Source organism: Kogia breviceps, chromosome 4, assembly GCF_026419965.1.
Source record: "Kogia breviceps isolate mKogBre1 chromosome 4, mKogBre1 haplotype 1, whole genome shotgun sequence".
NCBI lineage: Eukaryota > Metazoa > Chordata > Mammalia > Artiodactyla > Physeteridae > Kogia > Kogia breviceps.
Window position 1 is genome coordinate 145,362,362 of NC_081313.1, and position 24,663 is coordinate 145,387,024.

At 40.8% G+C, this 24,663-nt stretch overlaps 2 pseudogenes; both read right to left on the minus strand.

Moving 5' to 3' along the window:
* LOC131755463 (RNA/RNP complex-1-interacting phosphatase-like) overlaps positions 1-24,663 on the minus strand; it is a 177,115-nt pseudogene that overhangs the window by 5,826 nt on the left and 146,626 nt on the right.
* On the minus strand, positions 8,834-11,971 carry LOC131755451 (UDP-N-acetylglucosamine--peptide N-acetylglucosaminyltransferase 110 kDa subunit pseudogene; annotated as a pseudogene).

Here is a 24,663-nt window from a genome sequence, read left to right on the forward strand (position 1 = left end):
ATGAAAATCTAAATGGAGAAAATGCCAAGGAAAACACAAAAAGCTTGAGAAATAATATTAGTTTGTCAATGTTTTAAGAGTACAAAATCAACACAATTTTATCAAATTATATATTAATAACAAATGTGTAGAAGCTTAAATAAAAATATGTGATGCCATTTACAACTGACCAAAATAAATACTTAAATATAAGCCCAATAAGACATTTATAGGACCTGTATACTGAAAATTACAAAATGCTGATGAAGAAAAATTGAAAAGTCCCAAACAAATAGGGAGACATACCTTGTTCATGGATTAGAAAACACAACGTAATGAAGATGTCAATTCTCCCCAAGTTAAGAGGCTTAACACAATTACTCTTTAAATGCCCTCAAGGTTTCTGTGGATATAGACAAGCTTATTCTAAGATTTATATAGTAAGAAGAGGCTGAAGAATAGCTAAAACAATTTGTAAAGGAAGATTCAAATGGGAGGAATTAACCTACCCAATTTCAAGATTTTGCAGTAATGATGGAGGGTAGATACATAGATCAATGGAATGGAATAGAGAACCCAGAAATAGACTGACATAAATACATTTAACTTGTTTTTGACAGCAGTGCAAAAGCTATCAAGAAAGAATAGACTTTTCAAAAAATGGTACTGAAACAGTTGGATATCCCTCAACAAAAACAAACAAACAGGGCTTCCCTGGTGGCGCAGTGGTTGAGAATCCGCCTGCCGATGCAGGAGACACGGGTCCGTGCCCTGGTCCGGGAAGATCCGACATGCCGCGGAGCAACTAAGCCCGTGAGCCATGGCCGCTAGGCCTGCGCGTCCGGAGCCTGTGCTCCGCAACGGGAGAGGCCACAACAGTGAGAGGCCCGCATACCGCAAAAAAAACAAAAAACAAAATAAAAAACAAAACAAACAAACAAAAAAAACAAAAATTGAACCTTAACCTAAACCTCCACACCTTACACAACAACTAAATCAAAGTGGATCATAATCGTAAATGTAAAAGCAGGACATTTTTAGGGAAAAAAAGGAGAAAATCTTTGGCATCTAGAACTAGGTGAATAATTCTTAGACTTGACACGGAAAGTATGATCAATAAAAGCAAAAACTGATAAACTGGATCTCATCAAAATGAGTTAAAAATGCTTCCTAGAAGATCCTTTTAAGTGGATGAAAACTCAAATTACACAGTGGGAAAACATATTTGAAAATCCCATATGAGACAAATGACTTGTATCTATAATATACAAAGAAGTCTCCAAACAACTTAAAAACATCCAACTAGAAAATAGGCAGAAGACAGGAACAGACATTTCATGGAAGAGAATATACACATGGCAAAGAAGCACATGAAAAGATGTTCAACATCATTAGCCATTAGGGAAATGCAAATTAAGACCATAATGACATATCAGAGAATAACTAAAATTAAAGTATAGTGACAATATCAAATGCTGGCGAGTACGTAGAAAAATTACATCACTGGTGGAAAAATAAAATGGTTTAGCCACTCTGAGAAACAGCTTGACAGTCTCTTTTCATCCTAAAAGTAGATTCACCCTACAACGCAGTAATTGTACTCTTGAGCATTTATCCAAAAGAAACAAAAACTTAATGAAGTTCCCACAGAAACTTACATAGAAATGTTCCTAGCAGTTTTATTTTTAATAGCCAAAACTGGCAACTACCCAAATGTCTTTCAATGGATGAATGTGGAAACAATTTGTGATATGATAAAATCTTACGATAGAATACTACCGAGCAACAAAAAGGTACAAATTATTAATATAGGCAAAAATTGAAATGAACTTCAAGGGAATGATGCTGAGGGAAAAATTTAAAAGGCCAATCTCCGAAGATTAAGTAATTGATGATTATGTTTACTTATTATTCTTAAAATAACAAAACTGTGGCGATGGAGAACAGATAAGAAGTTGCCAAGGGTTAGAGATGGGGGTAGAAGGTACAGCGGGGGAACTTTGTGAGGTTTTTGTGGTCCCAGGACAAATAATACAGCAATCTTGGTTTTAATTCCTAAAGATTTTTAAAAGCAATTCCTAATAAGATATTTAGCAATGGCAGCAGATCAGAGGTATAGCTCCCCAACATGACAACTTCAAAAGGGATCCTACTAATTCAATGCAGATGTTGATTTTACAAAGGCCAGTCACAATACTTAAATGGTATATATCTTAACGCTATTATTCTAAGTATCCAGCTATACCAGAAGGACTAGCAGGATTTTCTGTACATTCAATCTTATTTAAGACAGTAAATCTTATAATAAGACAGTGAAAAAAAGAAAAAGAAAACAACACAAACCTCAGCTACTGTTGGATATTCTCACAGGAAGATGAGGTGAAAATATGTAGCCGCGGTTCAAAAGCTTAAGCGGTGGCACCTAAATTTGGCTGCACGTTAGAATCATCTGAAGCACTTTTTACAAACCCTCACACCGACGGTTGGTCATCCTAGAGCAATAAAATCATTTAAAATCTCCCCAGACGACGCCAATGTCTAGCCAGAACTGAGAACCAGTGGACTAAGCAGAAGGGGATGTTTCCACAAAGATTTCTTAACAATAAGTCCTTTCACCCAATCAGATTTACGTCCCCACAAAGGGGCAAACAAGGCTAGATGTTGTCCATCCTTGCTTAGCTTTAATTAGCACTTGTGACTTGCCCAAAACCTAGATCCTGTTTCCCCTAAATTTCATGTTATTGCCTAAGTTTTTCAAACCCAGGGCTAAGGGCTTTGCCGGGATGAGATTTTAAGTGCTCACACAGGGGAAGTCCCTGGCAAACCAGGACAGCGGTCACTCTACATTGACATGTAAAGCATCCTCCATAACCCTGCCAGTGCTCCCAGATACTAGTCTGTGCCAACCAGTGGAGCAAAGGCGTTCTCCGTGACTACCACGGCACATGCTGCTGGACTTGCCTTGGCTGGTCCCGATCTTTTCCAGGCGCCGCTCCCCTTCCCCTGCTGGTGGACGCTTTGGCCAGCTGACAATGCAGATATGTCCAAACTTTAAGGTGAAGAAAAATCATCTGGAGGGCCTGTTATAACAGAGATCACTGAGCCCCACCAGAGTTGCTGATTCCATAGGGCTGGGACAGGGCCCTACAACTGGAATATCGAACACATTATCAGGGGACGCTGCTAAAGCTGGTCAGGTTGTTACCGAATGCAGGTTCGTGTGTCTGAAGCACAGTGAGGCCCAACATACCTAAAGGTTGGAGTGTGGAGCAGAGACAGGTTTGTTGCAGCATCGAGCAAGGAGAGGGGTTGGCCCGTGTTCCAAAAACCCCTGAAATCTCCAAAGGATTTCAGCAAAGCATTTTTAAAGGCCAGGTGAGGGAGGGACGTCCCAGGGAATGTGATTACCTCGTGCACAATCCTCTGACTGGTTGATGTTGAGGCCACAGGGCAGGTAACATTATCCATCCTTACGTGCCAGAAGGTCTGGGGGCTACAGTGCTCATGATCATCAAGGAGTTAATTTCTTCCATTTGGTGGTGGTTTTTAGCATCTGAAAACCCAAGAAATATGCCTGAGATACTATTGTCTGAGTACTTCAGAGAGGAACTACAGCAGAGGAGATGGGGGATGGGTCTGTCCTAGGAAGGCCCCATAGGGTACTGCTTGCTTACAAGGGGACCATACTTTGAGAACCACTGCTCTACTGGCTTGGAATGTTAAGAAAGTAACGGAAGAATCCCTCCCCACATCTAGATTCTAGTATCGCCAGCTATTCTGGTGGGGGGAAGGGTAAGTTTTGTCCTTGCTTGGACTTCTTGTTCATTTATATCGAAGCCTATTTGAGGCAGTGCGCCCGGCGGTCCTGCACAGCTGTCTTTTGCTTCAACGGTGTTTGCAATGAACAGACCCAGGGACGCTCCTTGCTCCAGCCCCCGACCACCCTCCTACCTTTCTTCCAGTCGCAACCTTTAGAATCAGCCACTCACCTATGCTCAGCCTCCAGGACAGGCCAACACCGTTTTGTGAGCTTAAATCCTTGTCACTGATCAACCACAAGTTCCCAGCTTCCTCAGAATTATTCCATCGAGGTGGAGGCCGCCGTCCACCGCCTGTTCAGCCTGCATCTGTGGACACTTACCTCTCTCTGAGCTTCTGTTTCGACAGCAGCAATGGGACTCTGGACAGTGTGGGCCACATTTGGCGCCAACTGGCTGAGGAGGAGTGCGAGGGCGCCCAGCGCCTCTTGAAAATGCAAAACCAGTGCTGCGGCCGCGCCCTCTTCCAGGATGCGCGGAAGCCTTCTCCACATGAGCGGGGTAGAACCCAGGACGCTGTGGAAGCCGCCATTCTTAGGGAGAAGAACCTGAACCAGGCACTATGGGATCTGCGCGCCCTGGGCTCTGCCCGCGCGGACTCCCACCTCTGTGACTTCCTGGAGAGCCGCTTCCTGGAGGAGCAGGTGAAACTCATCAAGAAGATGGGCGACCACCTACCTGACCAAGCTCCGCAGGCTGGCTGGTCCTCAGGTTGTGCTGGGCGAGCATCTCTTTGAAAGGCTCACCCTCGAGCACAAACAGGAGTCTCAGAAGTCCAGCGGCCTCTGAGGAGCGCCTCTGGCGTCACAGCTTCCGCCTGAAGCCCCGCTCTGCAGCCGCGAGGCAGCTTTGTAACCGCCCTGGAGCCCTCTCCCAAGCCTTGGACCAAATGGAAACAATAAAGCTTTTTGCAGAAGAAAAAAAAGCCTATTTGAAACACAAACAGAATTAGGAGAAAAAAAGAAATATATATATATATATATATATATACACACATATTTATTCACGTTCTCTTAACATATGAATTGCCCCACTTTATCTGTGTGAAATCAGTTTGTTCCCCTCATTGGGCTGGTTCTCAAGCTTTGCTGCTCATTTGAATTCCCTAAAGAGCTTTTAAGAAAAACATTGGCGTCTGGATCCCAGCCCCAGAGATTTTGATTCAGGAGGTGTAGGGAGGAGCCTGGCACGGGGAGGTCTCAGAGGCCCCCAGGTGATTCTAATGTGCAGCAACTTTGTGAACCACCTCTTGGCTTCAAGCCAGCTAGCGATCAGATATTAAATCTAAGACACATGGGCTAGTGCGTGAGCTCCGTGGCTAGGTGTATTTCATTTTCTTCTTCCTGGAAGATTCGTGCCAGGGAAAATGATTGATAGTTGTAGTACTTCTCTGAAATGGATTGACATTTCCAATTAGCGTGAACAGGGGAGGGTGAGTGGGTGAATGCAATAAGGTGTATCATTTACGTATTGCCCTATGTGTATGGCTAGAAGCTTTTGCAACTGAGGTCTGCCCTGCTTTTCATGCTAATGGTAATGCTTGTCCTCCTAATGCAGCTGTAAACTTTCTAAGCCCATAGGTAGACAGCATCACAAAATATTTACCCCTCCCCACTGGCCCACTCTCAAGCTTCACTCCCCTTCCCCAATTCACAAATGTACATCAATGCACTTGAGACCAATATCAACATATTGACCTTCAATTCTTCTACTTTGCAGCTTCCCTCTTATCAGGAGATGTCAGCATTTCGTGCAAGGACAAATGCTTGCCTCTTGCTGACTAATGTAGACAATGCCTCCAAGAGGCAAATAGCCCTTAGGGAGGGGGAAAAGGTCTTTCAAAAAGTTGACGCCCAGAGGAGGCATTTTCAGTCATCTCAGATTAGAGGTCAAATATCCAAAAATTTTAAAAAAAGGTTAAAAAAAAGAAGAAGAAGAAAGCAAGGAAGAAAAGAAGGAAACAATTTTCTTATCTCATAGTAAAAAGGCAGTTTTCCTTAAAAAAAAGACTTAAGCCTTAAATTCTCTTTCCTAATCAAAATGTGCTTTTCCTTCTTTAGACCATTCCTCTTATATCCTGTATTATTCATGATGTTTAATTCTTGAAATAGCACGTGGCTGAAAACAGAAGCTCACGTCTTGTCCACTATGAATTAAATCTTTTCCTAGGACCCGTCTACAATGTACAATTTGGGGTCTGCCAACATAAGTATTTTCTCTGAAATAAGTTACAGCATTTTGCCTTTGCAATATATAGTGATACAATATATTGTTAACACAATATAGTTAATATAGTCAGTATAGTCAGTACAACTATAACGCACGTGATATGATGCCGCTTTGGTGATTTTCTTCATCCATGTAATTCTGAAATTTGACGGTATAGTTTTCATTTTCTAATGAGCTGAGTATTACCTTTGCAAGGATAGAAAAATAAAATAAATTCATAATATTCTTGTGTGGTTTGTCCCTGGGGTGGATTACCATAATGGGGGGATATCTGAGCCTTTCCCCAAGTCATTAAGAAACCTCCAGCGAGCAGCCCCTTGTCCTCTCCAGGGAGTGGGGGGAAAGGATCTTTAATCATCATAATCCTGGGAGGAGAAATCTCAGAAATAAGACATCTGCTTCTGTGCCTTGTTGTTTTGCAGAATAGCAATGATTGCTTTAGCAGCTTCTATTGCCGTATGTGTACAATAAGTAGATGAACATACAACTGAATGAACACATAACAGAAGGATAAACCCACCCAGCTTAACAAATCCACTCTCTCACCTGCTGTGCCCTGAAACATGAAAGAATCACGGGATCATAAGGATTAATAAAATAACAGTCTCTGTTAACCAAATTGACAGGAGGTATAAGGATAATTTGTCTGATTTGGGACCAACAGCTTAACTGCTTAATTCTTTTTTTTAAGGGCAAATCATTCATGTATTGTTTAAAGATTGCAAGAGAACATCTGAATTTCGGGAGCACAATTTAAATGTTTTACTTTTTGGATAAAGCAGAGTATAATAGAAAAAACAATTAGTTTCCAGTAATATCTATATCTCTATGCAGAATTAAGTCTACCACAGACATGTTACCTGGAAACAAAACCCTGTTACAATAAGCAAAGCTTCAACCAGAGCGGCTACTTTTCGGGCCAGGGGAAAGGTTCATCCCTATAGGAGGATGATGTGCTGTGTAAAATGGCTGCAAGGTCACAGCCTTGAGGGCGTTGGAAGCCTATTATCCTATTCCACATTAAGTAGTTTGGTGAACTTCAAACGTCCGTTCATCTGCAACCAAGCTGGCAACCTTTAACTGATATTTCAAGCAGGTAAAAAATAAATTAAAAGAAATCCCTACACTGATGTTCCTTCATTTACACTGTTAAATGGTTCATTAACATGTAATTCTGTTTAAGAATTACATTTGAGACTCCTTGCTCAGATTTTGGTTCCCAGTACAAATCTTTCAGAGATTCAAGTTCTGATTAATCAATAATTTGTCAGCTAGGATACATTCAGGCAACAGCTGCAACTACAGAACAGGTGCACTGCCTCAGCGCCTTGGAAAGACATAATCTTGCTCAATACTAGCAGAAAAAGTATCGGTTACCAGACAGCATATGTGCAGTACAGCAAGACAAAAACATATATTCATATGTTGGCTTGTTTAAGCCTCAAGCCCTCGATCTTTGTTGAAATACAATAATTTCATTCCTATGGTTTTCAATACCAAAAACTCAACGTCCAGGAGGGCTAAAGTCTAATTTGTACTCCAAACCAAGTAGCAGTGCAGTTTGCTACTACTGAGGCTGAATCCATAAAGACTTCAAGACCACGTCCAGAAGACAAGTTATTATATATAATACCCTAAAAGTTCTGAAACATAATTATCATATACATAGCTGGTCCTTCAGAGCTTTTTACCTATAACATGTTTTTTGGTGCCAGTTATTTAATGTACTGGAGATAACTGTGACTTACCGATCAAATAGTTGAATACTTATACTTACTTGGGATTTCATTTCTGCTGAAAGACAAAGGAAGAACAGGACTCACTTAAAAAAGACAAACTTTAGAAATGAAAGTAAAAATCTTACCACACACTGTCACTTTTGGAGGCAGCATAGAGGGGCAGTCAACAGTAAAACACTGGTGAAACAGGTCAAAACTCTAGGCCCAAAATCCATTATTATTATCATCGGTGACAGTACCACCACTGCGCCCTTCATAATTACTCATCACTCCTAAGATTCTTCATTTGGCACCACACGTTGTGTTTAAGAGAAACACTCTGGGAGGTTTTGAATGAGACTTGGTTTTTTGTTAGCCAAGTTACAGGACAATTTTTAGCGTGGGGAGAAGGGAAGAAGGAAACAGACCAGAAAAAGAATTTAAGCCATCATCTAGAAACCAGCAGAGCACCGATAGTTCCAAACATTATGTCAGACACTAAAATCGCTGATCTAGGCTCAAGTGGTTTATAAAACCTATAAAAAGACTACACCAGCAAAGTCCCCATTTATCTGTAGAGCTCAGAAACTAAACAAGGAATATTTTAGCTTAAAACCTTATCTCAAGAGAATCATATACACTTAACATGAAGAAAAATACCTGAAACCAAACATTTTTAAAAGCTCCAATACCCAAAATATAAGAAAAAAAATAATTCAGAAGACTCAATCAATCCCTGATAATCAAAAACGGCTGGGCAATCTCTATCTCCCTTCCACACTTACCATCCATCCCATGGAAGACCAAGGGAGATGAGACCTCCCAGACTTACGCAACACCTGGCGGCTGCAAAGTTCTCTGGAGACTCCTTGTGGAACAGCAGCTTCGCATCTCTTGTGTCTCTCCCTATCATGATCATGCAGGAAGCAAGGCTGGCTGTGCTATTTCTTATCATTGTCTGTCACCCATGTGCAACATGGGTGTTGCACAGAGAAGTAAAAAGTTGTACAGAGGAGTAAAAAGTAGTTCCCTTTCCCCCAGGACGTTGAGGCTGACATACAGGGGTAATTCTCCCATGCACACAGTCATTACTTAGGCCGACTCAGTGACTTCAACAGGCTTCATCATGTGATCAGGTTTGTTGCCAGCTGCATAATGCTCCCACATCTGTAGATAGAGCTGCTCTAGTTCCATTGTGTATTGTTTGGTGTTGAACAGAGGGCTAGATATTCTCTGCTTCCAGAATTTGCCACGAATTTTCTTCAGGTATTCTAGGTCAGTTCCCAGTTTCACAGCTATGTCTTCATAGTCTTGTCTATTTTTAGCAATAAGCTCAGGACAGCCTAAACAAGTGAGCTGGGAAGCTGCAACTCGGGAAGCGAGAGTCTCTCCTGGCATAGTCACCATGGGTGTCCCTGCCCAAAGCACATCCATCCCTGTGGTGTGTCCATTACAGAGTGGAGTGTCCAAGCAGACATCAGCCAGCTGGCCTCTGCGAACATGTTCCTCTTTAGGAGCAACAGGTGAAAAGATGATACGGTTCTGGGGAAGGCCCATATTTTGTGCGTACCATTGAATATTAGGTTCTCCTACTGCTGGAAAACGCAACAGCCACAGTACACTATTGGGAACACGCTTCAGAATGCTTGCCCACATCTGCAAAGTAGGTGGGTCAATTTTATATAACTGATTAAAGTTACAGTACACAATGGCATCTTCCGGTAACCCGTACTGAGAACGTGTGGTTACAATAATGGTACGGGGAACCTCCTCTCCAGTGGCAGCCTTATTGTTGATCTGGGGAGTTGCCAGTCCATTGCTAATACTGAATCCATTAATTGTTATCTGAATTTGTCCTCTGTTAATCATGTCAATAACTGCTTCTGCAATAGAATTCATAGAAATGACAGGCATATTAAGAGCCGTATTACTGCTGTCTGTGTTGTCTTCTCCATCAGGACATTTCATCTTGACTACTTTCACATCTGGTAGACTATCAAGAAATGCTTTGAGGTCGATGCCATTCAGCACAATCCGATTGTCATAAATGTGCCCATTGGACTTAAAATCGATGACCGCTTTTTTCTTCAGGTGAGGGAACATATTAGCGTGATCACCAATAAAGAAAGTACGGGGCATATAAGCCAGTTTCTCAGAATACTGCTCAGCAGCTTCAGCAGGTGAAGTTTCCTGATCAGTGATGATATAATCCATGAAAAGCGCGCCACTAGTCCCAGGGTACCCCAGCCACATTGCCTGAATAGGAGCTGGCCTGAGAGCAAAGAGTTCATTTCGAGCACCCCTGGTATAACCATTCATATTTACAAGGATGTGTATACCATCTTGATGGATGCGATCAGCTGCTTTTCCATCGCATGGAATCTGAGAAAGATCAATGAAATGATGGGCTTCTGACATCACCTTCACTCGGAAGTTTGTGCCATCATCTGGGCTCAGGGCATAACAGAATACCTCAAATTTGTCAGAGTTGTGCATGCCTGGAATAGACTGCATAAGATGAGAAGTAGGATGATTCCCAAAGTCAGAACTCACGTATCCTACACGCAGTCGGCCACCACTGAGCCGCAAGTCTTTTGGATGTTCATACAGTGGTTTGTGAAGGACATTTATATTATCCAAGCAGGCGTTCCCATGCCTCTCAGCAATAGCCTTTCTGAAGCCATGAGAAAGAGGATACAGCATACTATGATGAGGTTGCACGGAAGGCAACCTGTTCTTCTCTAACTGGTCAGCCACAATGCCGACCAACTTCTTCATTCGCTCATCATAGTCTGTCCAATCACAGACAAGCTGCAGGCAATGAGCCAAATTACAATAAGCGTCAGGTAAATCAGGTTGAAGCTTCAGAGCGGTGCGATAAGAAGCAATTGCTTCTGGAATATTCCATGAATCCTTGTGAATGGCAGCCAGATTGCTGTGGGCATCCACAAATGCAGGGTTAATCTGAATGGCACGAATATAACACTGCAAGGCTCCCTGGACATCCTGCATCTCCATTAGAGTGTTTCCCATATTATAGTAGGCCTCAGAAAAGGTAGGACTGATTCGAATAGCCTCCTGATAATGCATCAGAGCTTCCTGCAGTTGTCCCTGCTGCTTCAATACACTTGCTAAATTTGAATGGGCAACAGCAAACTCTGGGAAGACTTCTAAGGCTTTATGATACAAGCGAAGTGCCTCTTCAATGTTTCCCTGTTCTCTTTTGATATTGGCTAGGTTATTCAGAGAGTCTGCATGGGTGGGGCACAGCCCGAGAGCTGCATTATAACAATCTTCTGCTTCGGCACCACTGCCCTTCTCTTTGAGAGCGTTGGCTAGGTTGCAGTAAGCATCAGGGAAATGGGGTTGCAAGTCAATAGCTCGCCTGTAGGTGTCTATTGCCAGATCTATCAGGCCTTGCTCATAGTATGCATAAGCCAGGTTGCCATGTACCCCTGCATGATTTGGGCTCAAGCTTAGAGCAAAAAGGTAAGCTGCCACAGCTCTGTCAAAAATCCGTGCCTCTTTGAAGACATTTCCTAAATTGATATAAGCATCCAGAAAATGGGGGTCAAGGGTGACAGCCTTTTCAAAGTGATGAATTGCAAGCCAAATCTCCCCTTGTGCATTGAAAACACAGCCAAGATTACTCCAAGTTACTGCAAAGTTCGGTTGCGTCTCAATTGCTTTCAGATAACATGCCTTGGCTTCTTCCAAGCGACCCAGGGCTTTGAGCAGGTTCCCCAGGTCACTGAGAACACAGTACAAATCAGGATTGCACTGAAGAGCAGAGACGTAAGCTTGTGCTGCCCCTTCCAAGTCACCTGCTGCTACCAAAGCGGCTGCCAGGTTAATATAACCATCGATGAAATCTGGCTTGAGATGCACTGCATACCGGTAATGCTCAATTGCTTCCTGCAACTGCCTTCCTTCTCTGTACACATTCCCCAAATTCGAATAGGCTTCTGCCAGAAGAGGGTTCTGTTTGATTGCCAGAGTACTAAAGTGGGCAGATCTGTCCAGCCTTCGACACTGGAAGTGTATAGATGAAAGTAATAAAAGTACATCAGTATTGTCTGGCTCTTGTCTCCAGAGCTGCATGCAGTATCTCTCAGCTGCCTCAAAATCTCCCGCCTGATATTCTCGATGTGCCAACTCAGCTAACCCTTGGAAGGTTAGTTTCCTTGGCTCTGTGCTGTCGGCCACGTTGCCCACGGAAGACGCCATCTGGAGCTTCTGGAGGGAGAGAGAAAAGGGGATCACTGAGTCCCGCTGCCGCCACTACTGGCAAGAGTGTTTCTAGAGGGAGCAAATACGAGGGCAGCAGCCATACCACTGCTTTGACAGGCTTAAGCAGCGGCAACAGTTCCAGGCACCGAACCTTAGGAACTCTGGTTGGCCATCTACCTCTCACGGTCTTGAAATCTTAATTCTTAACCCTGCCTTCTTCCACCATTTTTTCTCCTATTCAGGGAATAAAAATTACCTATACGCTTGCCTTAGAAGAAATCAAAAGTCAGTAGTAGTCCAAACACTTTTTAAAATTGTGTTTTCTGTCCAGTTGGAAATGAAATAGATGATTGAATTTTCTTCATCATTCATATAGTCAATGTGGAAAACATTAGGGACGTGAATTTCAATACAGTAAGATGAAAAATTTTAAATTGGCCTTCCCAAACCAGTAATAAGTAACCGATATTGTATATAATGCTAAAATCTTAGAGACTGAGCTTGATATTTATAAACTTGTGAAAACATTAGCTAACTTCTCCTCATATTTCTCATGCCTCAAACCTGAGTATTACTTTTTAAAAAATAAATTTATTTATTTACTTTTTTTGTGTGTGGTACGCAGGCCTCTCAAGACTGTGGCCTCTGCCGTTGCGGAGCACAGGCTGCGGACGCACAGGCTCAGCGGCCATGGCTCATGGGCCCAGCCACTCCGCGGCATGTGGGATCTTCCCGTACCGGGGCATGAACCCGTGTCCCCTGCGTCGGCAGGCGGACTCTCAACCACTGAGCCACCAGGGAAGCCCCTATTTATTTACTTTTATTTTGTCTGCGTTGGGTCTTCAGTGCTGCGTGCGGCTTTTCTCTAGTTGTGGTGAGCGGGGGCTACTCTGTTGCGGTGCATGGGCTTCTCATTACAGTAGCTTCTATTATTGTTCCACAACTCTATGGGTTGCTTTTTAGGTCCTATGAAGAACCCTAGAAATTAGTTCATGTAATTATAGGTTTTTGCAAAATTGTCAGAAGTGAGATATTTTAACTTCCATCAGGTAAGACCAGCGTCTCTTTCTTTGCCAATCTTTCTTCTATCATATTCAGCTACGTTGGATCATACTGGAATGGCCACAGGCTTTTTTGAAATCTGGCTAAAGAGATGTTTTAAGTGAGGCTATTATGTGATTTTCAGACACCACCATATGTCATTGACTATATACTATCCCATTACAGGAATAACTTCCAGTACTCTTACTGACTACTCGACTGACTTAACTAGCGCAAGACACAGAAGCATAAGGACAAAAACCACCTTACAGTACAGCCATGTCTTGCACTTCACAGCTCTGAAAGCATGTGCATTTGAAGAAAAAAAAAAAGAACTGAAAAGTATAAAACCAGAAGCTTTTCTGTGGAAAATTATTTCAATCATCAAGCATGTGAAAGAGAAGTCAAAGATTCAGTTCTCATCAATGCTTCGTCAAAACGGAAATTTTCTTCTGTCAAGAATATACTCCAGGGGCTTCCCTGGTGGCACAGTGGTTAAGAAGTCGCCTGCCAATGCAGGGGACACGGGTTCGAGCCCTGGTCCGGGAAGATCCCACATGCCGCGGAGCAACTAAGCCCGTGCGCCACAACTACAGAGCCTGCGCTCTAGAGCCCGTGAGCCACAACTACTGAGCCTGTGAGCCACAATTACTGAAGCCTGAATGCCTAGAGCGCGTGCTCTGCAACAAGAGAAGCCACCTCAGTGAGAAGCCTGTGCACCACAACAAAGAGTAGCCCCCACTCACTGCAACTAGAGAAAGACCGCACACAGCAACGAAGATCCAACACAGCCATAAATAATTAAATAAATAAAAGAATATACTCCATCAGTAATGTGTGTAATGTAATGGTGTGAATGAGTATTTTATCAGAATTCCTGTAATGCACAAACCTATAGCAGTACTGAAATCAGTAATGCATTTATAATAGTAAATATTTATGAGGAAGTAGTCCATAGAGATTTTCTCAAAGTTAACAATGAAAAGTAATGTGACATTATCAATAATAAATTGTGAAGCTGAAATAAACTTTTCTAAACTATTAATAACTAAAAGAAAATTCTAATCAACCATGTAAAAAGTAATCTATGTCTATAAACTACAAAGTTTATTTCTTAAAATTTTATTTCTAAAATACATAAATTGTCATATGAGGAGGCAGTAAAAGAATTTATAGCTAAAAGAGTGGGGAAAAGTTTTATACAGACACATCTGGCAGTAGTTAACTTTTTTTTGTTTTGTGCGGTACGCGGGCCTCTCACTGTTGTGGCCTCTCCCATTGCAGAGCACAGGCTCCAGATGCGCAGGCTCAGCGGCCATGGCTCACGGGCCCAGCCGCTCCGCAGCCTGTGGGATCTTCCCAGACTGGGAACCCGTGTCCCCTGCATCGGTAGGCGGACTCTCAACCACTGCGCCACCAGGGAAGCCCAGTAGTTAATTTTTAAATGTCATTTTTCTAGATTTTGTGACACCTATAGTATTGATATTTGAAAGCATTTAAAAAATTGTAATTTGAAGATTTGTTACTGCCAGGTAAAATAAAATAGTTTGAAGCAAAACAACGTTTCCACTGAGAAAAACAAAAAATGCCAAATAAAATAGACAGCCTTCAATCAAAAAGTTCTAGACATACCAAGAGATAGAATCATATGACAAAAATTTTAAGAAAAGAACAGATAATACAAAAGTATTTATATAAGATACTGTGTATCTTTATCAGGAAAAATCATTATCAAGAAAAAACTTTAAAACCATCAGAAATAATATTATATTTTATTTATTTGTGTATTTTATTTATATATAGACATTTATATATTTATATAAAGAACTTAAAGATAAAGCCCTAGTTAAGGCAGTGACAATAGCAGTAGCAGTGGGAGTGAAAAGAAATGCTTATATTCAAGCATATTTTGTCAGTAAAAGTCCAAGATCAAATGTCTGACTGCACACATGGGATGGATAGACAGAGTGGGAAAAATCAAAGTTAACTACAGAGGTTCTAGCGAACATGGGGTTGCCATCACCCAACCCAAGGGGTTGCGATCATCCTCAAGGTCGAGGAGACTCAAAGGGAAGGTCATGCATGGTCAGAGGAAAAGTTAATTGGTGGGAAAATAAGACTCCCGGTCTCTCTATCTCTTTCTACCAGTTTTTTAAACATCTTTATTGGAGTATAATTGCTTTACAATGGTGTGATAGTTTCTGCTTTATAACAAAGTAAATCAGTTATACGTATACATATGTCCCCATATCTCTTCCCTCTTGCATCTCTCTCCCTCCCACCCTCCCCATCCCACCCCTCTAGGTGGTCACAAAGCACCCAACTGATCTCCCCATGCTATGTGGCTGCTTCCCACTAGCTATCTATTCCTTACACCAGTTTTGTTTTCCTGCTCATATACATAGCAACATTTCATTCAAAAGGAAAGTCATTGATCTGACTGGTCAAAATAAAAAACACAGTTCAAGGGCTTCCCTGGTGGTGCAGTGGTTGCGAGTCCGCCTGCCGATGCAGGGGACACGGGTTCGTGCCCCGGTCCGGGAGGATCCAACATGCCGCGGAGCGGCTGGGCCCGTGAGCCATGGCCGCTGAGCCTGCGCATCCGGAGCCTGTGCTCCACAACGGGAGAGGCCACAGTGGCGAGAGGCCCGTGTACCGCAAAAAAAAACAAAAAAAAAAAAACAAAAAAAACACAGTTCAAGGCACATTTACAGTGGTTAGTAATTTAGAATTACTAACCACAATTTAGAAAGTCATGTTCCCAGTTTCCCTCTTCCTACACCGTGGAACACATTGGCCATTTCTCCAAAGTTTCCACTCCATAGAGCGGACCAGAGATGACATTAGCCCAGAACTGAGAGCTTGGCACGACATGGTGTCAGCCCCACCTAGAGCTCTGGCATAATTTATAACCCAACCCAGCTCTACACACAGCTCTGCATGGAATCTTGGGACTAAACTCAGCCATAATAATGTGATTCGGTTTTGCATTTGGTTTTCTTCCTTGCTTCACTTTCCCTGGCCACTCTGACAAACAAACTGTCAGGCATTCCTGGGCCACTCACGAACTTTATTCCATTTAATGTCATCCAGATTCCCAAGAAAATTACTAACAATAAGGAGGGAAATTGGGAACATGGTGAGTTTCAGATGCCTGAAATATACAGGTAATTGAATCCAGTTAAGTAGCAAATTATTTGGATCTCTAATATGCCAGTAGAATAGCAGACTAAGCTCAATTTAATGTACTCTTACTGGAGACACACGTAAACTCTGGGTGAATTTTGAAAAAGTGAAAAGCACATAGCTGAGATTAAAAGAAAGAAAGGAACACCTGCATGTTTCAGAAAGTAACAGAGAACTTAAATCTAGAGAAATAAGAGCGAACTGATGTCTATGGGTTCTGTTCCTTAGTATAGGCCTTACGTAAATAGGGGCTGGAGCTAGAAATCTCACATTACCTTGAGGCCAGGAATTTAGACTCAGGAAGGAACAATATTGAGAAGTTGGTACAGATATCCTACAGAAAGTTCATGAGGAACTGCTTAGTCCATTAAGAGGGCCAAGGGAGGTGGTGAGGAAGACTGATATCTCTTTAAACCCTTCAGGTACAGAAAACATCAACACCTCTGAAAAGTAGGCCTGTCCTTCCCAGAGTTGTGATGGCCAGCTTGTCACTAACCTGTAGGGCCCTGTATGGATCAGAAACTGCAAGGAGAGTAATTCAAAGAAAAACAGATGCAGGATGGCTGTGGCAATAAATCCTAGGACCCTATCAGAAAGAAAATTAAAACCACTCTGAAGGGAAATTTTAACAAACCAGAGCAGATAGTATCCTAACCAGAATAGAATAATAATTCTGAGGAAGTTACTTGAGTTATTTAAGTAATAGTCAATGCATTTCCATGGCCAGGCCCTTTTGAAGAATTCTAAAACATATACAAACAATTCATTTACATCTTATATATCCCACCATCCAGAGCAAAATTCACTTCTGAACTGTACTGGTGGAAACTGGGCAGCACTATGGAGAAAATAAAAAGGTGTTTACCATCAAAAAACGTGAAGGGAAGAAAGATAATGTCGAATTTTTAATTATCCTGTGGTTTATTTAAATCTTTTGGAAACCCAAAATAGAGAAAACCTAGGAGGAAATGAAGATTTACATATTTAGAGGTTTATCAACTCATCTATCAAAGCTTTATTAATCTCTTCTTTGAATAACATTCCCGAGAGGTATAAATGTGTCCAGTGATAGGGTTGAATAAGCCTGAGAGAATTTCAATTGTTTCCTATTCTTGGTCAGCTATTAAGACCTTTCAGGAGCATCTTGACTTCCATGGCATCATCCAACAAAAAGCAGGATAGTTTACAGAAAGTCCTGGTCCACTTTTTGGCTTGCTTTTGTGTTTATGTTTTTGTTTTTTTCACATTGGGCGGTTCCATTAGGCTACCTATTGAAGACTCCCTCATTCACGTATGCATTCATGCAAACAATATTTACTGAGTTGAGATATTTAATTAACACTCAATAAATGATGCTTAGATGAATGAATGCGCTTTTTATCAAAGTAAGTGTTAAGTACTGAGAAAAATTACAGAATGTATGATCCCAGACCCACAAAAGCTTATAACTGTGTTGAGGATATAATATATGCTGAGGAAATAAGTAATATATCATATTGGACAGTTTCTAAGTTCAAAAATGAATTCTTATAAATAATCAGAGCCTAAGGAGGACAAAGAAGGGACAGTTCATTATGGGTTGAATCTATCAATAAATGTACCTTTCAGATGAGATTTGAGATTGACCTTAAAGAAAGAAGAGGACTCAGATATAGGAACAGAGCACAAAAAAGGCATGGTGATAGCATGTGCATAGATAGTGTAGCCAACATTTATGTTCTTCATTAAAGATAGTCAGAGATAACCCAAACGTAACTGTTTCCATGGGTCCATTCTCAGTATCCAAACAAAACGGCAAATCCTATCTTAGCAAAACTACTGAAAAACACAGTCTTTAACAAAGAGATTGTGAAGGAAAGGGGGAGAGAAAGGCTTGCATCCCACACCACACAACAAAACTTATTTACTTATTTGTTTAATTTTCTCCCTCTAAAAATTTCCTCTCCCTCTCTCTGTACGTCTCTCTTCTCCCACGTCTGGCCACACTCTACCAGCCATCTTTCCAGATCTTTCCAGAACTCTCTATCCTAGTTTCATTATGCCACATTTTAAACATCTCACAGGTCTCCAGGATGAATCCCCATCACTTATTCCACAAAGACAAACGAAGGATACTTCTCAGGATCACGTTCCTTTGAAGGAAGAGGTCATGAGGAGTGATTATAAATAATATAAGGTGGAGAGCAGTGACGTAAAATACCATTTTTCCTCTTAGAATGTGAATACAGGGAACTTTGGGAAACTAGAAAATCTAGAAAGGATTCACTGATAATTATTTATTTTCAATGAATGAAAGAAAATGTAATAATACAGCTAAACTCTGACAGGTGAACTTTTTCAAAAGGTGCTTTCACACCTTCACTATTGGGATGTGTTTGATAAACACATCTTTCCTTCTTTACTTTCTTCTTTCTTTGCAGATACTGGCACTAAACTTTCAAACAATACGAACCTTCCCATAAGTCCCTTGCCAGGCAAGATTAAGGGAAAACAATCCAAACAGATTTTTGAAGAAGATAACTGGTTGAAAGCACAGGAAAAGTGTTGGGTTTCTCTTTTCATCAGTCACATAAAGAGTAATGTGGGAACTGGTTTAAAAAGTCTCTCTCCATGAGGGGCTAAGGTTAAGATTAGAACTTCTGAGGGCAGAAGAGCAAAACAACCACAACAATCCACATATTTTCAAGAGCTGCCCTTTGGATGTGAGGGATTCATTTTTCCCACTATTTTTTCAGCAACCCAACTGCTGTCTTTATTAAATGACATAAGAGAATACAGTGTGGCCAAGAAGACTTAGATTTCCTTAGCCCCAAGTCAGATATTCTCAATTGACTGTCCACTCAAATTAAAAAGAGAGGGCCTCCCTGGTGGTGCACTGGTTGAGAGTCTGCCTGCCGACGCAGAGGACATGGGTTTGTGTCCTGGTCCAGGAAGATCCCACATGCCGTGGAGCGGCTGGACCCGTGAGCCATGGCCACTGAGCCTGTGCGTCTGGAGCCTGTGCTCTGCCACAGGAGAGGCCACAACATCGAGATGCCCATGTAACGCAAAAAAACCAAAAAAACCCAAAATCAAAACAGATAAAAAACAAATTAAAAAGAGAGATTTACAAGAGGAAACTGGATACAACTGAGTGTACTTTTATTTCAACCTTTACCTGAATTTTTTGTTTAGTTTTCAATTCTTCGCTGAAGTGCCTACATTAATATGTTTTTAAGAACATTGCCTTAAGTTGAAGTATTCATTCAGTATATTCATTTACTATAATTTAGAAAAGCCAAATGATTTAGGCAAATTCATTTCTATATTGCCACAGCAGTGTAGTGTGAACTAAATGACACCTGGCAGTTCTTTACTTAGATACTAACTCAATTAGAAGGTAGAACAAGGATACCTACCCATTCAGGGAAGGAAAGGTCACTTAGCCTGTGTAGCTGTCTTAGGTCTCTTATCATCACAGTAACAAATTGAAGACTGAAAACCATATGATCATCTCAATAGATGCAGAAAATGCTTTTGAAAAAAAATTCCATATCCATTCATGGTAAAAACTCTCCAGAAAGTGGGCATAGAGGGAACATGCCTCAACATAATAAAGGCCATATATGATAAGCCCATAGCTAACATACTCAATGGTGAAAAGCTGAAAGCATTTCCCCTAAGATCAGGAACAAGTCAAGGATGCCCACTCTCACCACTTTTTTTTTTTCACCACCACTTTTATTGAACGTAGCTTTGGAAGTCCTAGCCACAGGAATCAGACAAAAATAAATAAATAAATTAAAGGACTCCAAAATGAAAAGGAAAAAGTAAAACTGTCACTGTTTGCAGATGGCATGATACATAAAAATCCTAAAGACACCATCAAAAAACTATTAGAATTCAAAAACGAACTTGGTAAATTTGCAGGATACAAAATTAATATATAGAAATCTACTGTATTTCTATACACTAATGGTGAACTATCAGAAAGAGAAATTAAGGAAATAATCCCATTTACAATTGCATGCAAAAGAATAAAATACATAAGAATAAACCTGGCTAAGGAGGTAAAAGACCTGTACCCAGGAAACTATACGACACTGATAAAAGAAATTAAAGATGACACTAACAGCTGGAAAGATATACCATGGTCACAGATTGGAAGAATTAATATTGTTAAAATAACCATCATACCCAAGGAAATCTATGGATTCAATGCAGTCTGTATCAAAATATCAAGGGCATTTTCCACAGACCTAGAACAAATAATTTTAAACTTTGTATGGAAACACAAAAGATCCTGAATAGCTAAAACAGTCTTGAGAAAGAAGAACACAACTGGAGGAATCATGCTCCCTGGCTTCAGACTGTGCTACAAACCTACAGTAATCAAAACAGTATGGTACTGGCACAAAAACATTGATCACTGGAACAGAATAGAGAGCCCAGGAAGAAACCCATGCACTTATGGTCAATGAATCTATGACAAAGGAGGCAAGAATATGCAATGCAGAAAAGTCTGGGCTTCCTTAGGGATGGTTTCATCAATTAATTTGTTTTCTTCAATGGACCATACTTTCCATGTCTTTGTATACCTTGTGATTTTTTTGGTTGAAAATTTGCCTTTCAAATATTATAATGTGGTGTCTATGGAAATCAGATTCTCCCACTTTCCCAGGGTTTTCTGGGCTTTTGATTGTTGAAGTCTGTAGTAGTCTGTTTGTTTAGAGACCTTTCCAAACTATTTTTGCAATGATTGAATTCCTTATCGTATGTAGGCACTGAAGTCTCTGTTCCTTTCGTTCATGCTTAGCTAATGTTTTGACAGAGATTTCCTTGAATTCCTGCACCTAAAACAAACAAAAACAAATATACACAAGCACATCCACATGCACACTCAAAAGCACACACCTCTTCCCATTGTGCAGATTGCTGGATCACTTCTTCAACATTTAGCTGACCTGCATTGAGTTCAGGGCTCAGCCCATGGTAAAAGCTTAGAGACTCCTCTGGTGTTTTCAGAACATGCCTCTTATCTTGAGTATGCATGTGGCTTTCTTAATCTCTCTGGACACATGTGTACTTTTTGTATGTTCTAATTTCCCAAAGAATCTCCCCCAACTTTTGCTCCTGGATCTTATGTGGTCTATTGTATTTCAATGCACAGTCTTCTGCCCCAGCCATCTGTGCTTTGTTAGTTCACCTTGCACTTTTTTTGAGCAATGACCGCTGCTTTTCCAGACTGTGTTCCAAGTTAGGTAAGACAGAGATAAGCATCTTGTGTCAGTCCTTCAGGTAGCTCCCAGACAGGTGAGAACAGATACACATAATAATCTGAGAGTACGGTCTCTTCTGCTCCCTCCGGAAGCAGGATTGAGGGTCCCATACTAGGAATGGTCTGCTGCTATTTTAAGACTGTCATTGCATTAAGACTCCACCACTTTAAGACCATCACTACACTAACAGTGGATGGGGCAAGGGCAAATAAAAATGCCACAAAGCTTTCCTGCCATTTTCAAATTGCCTCTTCCCTGGTTCAGTATGTGTTTGGTTACTGGAAATCTTTGGCTGATTTCAGGACAAAGAGAAACTCAAAGAACCCCACAACAAGAAACAGTATCATCACACTCTCAGAAGCCAAAAGACAGAGAAAGAATCTTTTCTCCCAGAGGAGAAAGAAAAAGGAAATTTGTTGCAAAACAGGGATCCTCAAAAAGATTAATTGCTAATTTCCTATCTGAAACCACAGAAGCAAAAGGCCAGACATATTAAAGTGCTGAAAGAGAAAAGCTGTCCACCAAGAATTCTATATTTGGTCAAACTGGTTTCAAAACTTAGGGAGAAATTAACATATTCCCAGATGAACAGAAGCTGAGGACGGTTGTTTTACAACTTCCTACCACTGCCCTAGGAGAAATGCTCAATTGAACCTTCAGGTTGAAATGAAAGGACATTAGACAGCAACTCGAAGCTGTATAAAGATATAGAAATCTCCAGTAAAGATAAATACATGGGCAAACACTAAAGCCAGCATTGTGTTACTGGCTTGTAACTCTACTTTTTATTTCTTACATGATTGAGAAAACAAATGCATAAAATAATCATAAACCCATGTTATTGGGCTCACAAAGTATAAAGGTGTATTTTTTGACAACAATAATGTAAAGAGGAGAAATGGAACTGTACAGCAACAGAGTTTCTGTGTGCTATTGAAATTGGTTTCAATTCAAATTATATTGTTTTAACTTTAGAATGGTAAATGTAATCTTCTTGATAACCACAAAGAAAATATCAATAGACTACATGCAAAAAGAAATGAAAAGGGAATCAAGAGTTCACTACAAGAAAATCGGCTAAGCACAGAAGAAGTCGGTCATGGAGTAAATGAGGGGCAAAAAATGCATATGACATACAGAAAACAAGCAGGAAACAGAAAGAATTAAGTTCTTCCTCATCAGTAATTTTTGAAAAAGTAAGTGGATTAAGCTCTCCAATAAAAAGATAAACATTGGCAGAAAGGAGTTTAAAAACAACCATAATCCAAGTATATGCTGTCCACAAAAAACTCGCTTGATTTCTAAAGACACAAGTTGGTTGAAAGTTAAAGCATAGAATAAAATATCCCATGCCAATAGTAACAAAAAAGACAGAAAGAAAGAGAGAGAGAGAAAGGAAAGAAGGAAGGAAGGAAGGAAGGAAGACAGATCTGGGATGGCTATGTTAATATCACACAAAAGAAACTTTAAATCAAAAACTATCACAAGAGGATAAGGAGGCCACTGTACGTTGATAACAAGTTCAATCTATCAAGAAGATATAACAACTATAAACATATATGTACCAAACAACCCCCAAATATGTGAAGCAAACATTGACAGAATTGAAGGAAGAACTAGATAGCTCTAAAATAATAGTTGGAGATCAACACCTTGCTTTCAATAATGGATAACACATCTAGACAGAAGATCAGTAGAGAGGTAGGGGGACTGAATAACACATTTAACCAACTAAACCTAACAGCCATATATCGATCACTCCACTCAACAACAGAAGGATACACATTTTTCTCAAGTACACATGGAACATTCTCCAGGATAGACCATATGTTAGGCCACAATACAAGTACCAATACATTTTTAAGAAATGGAAATCATACAAAGTATCTTCTTTAGCCACAGTGAAATGAAGGTAGAAATCAATAACAGAACCATTGGTAGCCATTTCCCATCATGCCTGCCACACATGATATAAAGCAATAAAGGAAAAAACATAATTCACCATTTAGAGAAGTGGGAAAGAGGACATACCATTGACACAGAGTGTGTGCTGTTTCCTGTTGTCAGGGATAGAAATAAATTATCATCGTTTATTCATTAGTGTGTTAATTTCTTGGTCAATCATTGGGCAGCTGGTGTTTCTGCCTGATGGGAAGATTTCCTATACTCAGTGTTGAGTGGAGCCAACCTTGAAAGGGACATTTAAAAGCATTATACTGTGATGGGCTTTGCAGTACCCTTTCTCCTATACCAGTATTTAGGTTGGGGTATTTCCATGGAGTGTGTACAATCGTAGGCCCCAGGTCACCAAAATTTAGTTTGATTCCTTTTGTTAATACATTCCCTCAGTACTTTGTCTTTTGTATCCTTTTGCATTTACTTCATTCTGTAGTATCACTGCGAAAGAGCTTTGTTTCCTGTTCAGATGCCAAAAAGTGGATATCAATACCTCCTGAGTTTTACACATCAGAGATCAGTTTTAGATATCAGGGACAGAGACAGCAACTATTTCCAATGACTTTGAGGCATACATTGACCATGTGATTAACATGTTGAGTGTTGAAATGTGTGTCAAGCTCATTATACTTGCTCTAAAATGTTTCAAACTGCAAAGATTTAAAAATCTTTATCTTTGAATAGTTTTCCTGTGCTGTCCCTTTGCATCAGACTGTTAATGTGCAGCCTGGCAACTTCAAATAATGTGGCTTTGTAACCAATTATTTACAGATTGTTTTATCCACAGAGAATCTTTTTTTAGATAAATTTATTTATTTTTGGCTGTGTTGGGTCTTTGGTGCTGCACACGGGCTTTCTCTAGTTGGGGCGAGCAGGGGTTACTCTTCGTGGTGGTGTGCAGGCTCCTCATTGCTGTGGCTTCTCTTGTTGTGGAGCATGGGCTCTCGGCACTGGGGCTTCAGTACTTGTGGCACGTGGGCTTCAGTAGTTGTGGCTCATGGGCCCTAGAGCACAGGCTCAGTAGTTGTGGCACACACGCTTAGTTGCTCCATGGCATGTGGGATCTTCCTGGACCAGGGCTTGAACCCATGTCCCCTGCACTGGCAGGCGGATTCCCAACCACTGTGCCACCAGGGAAGTCCCTACACAGAGAATCTTAAAGTCAAAACATACAACTCGATTAACTACACTTCCTCCTGTTCACATTTCGCTCATCTTTTCTTCATCTTCTGTCTATGTTTCCTTGGC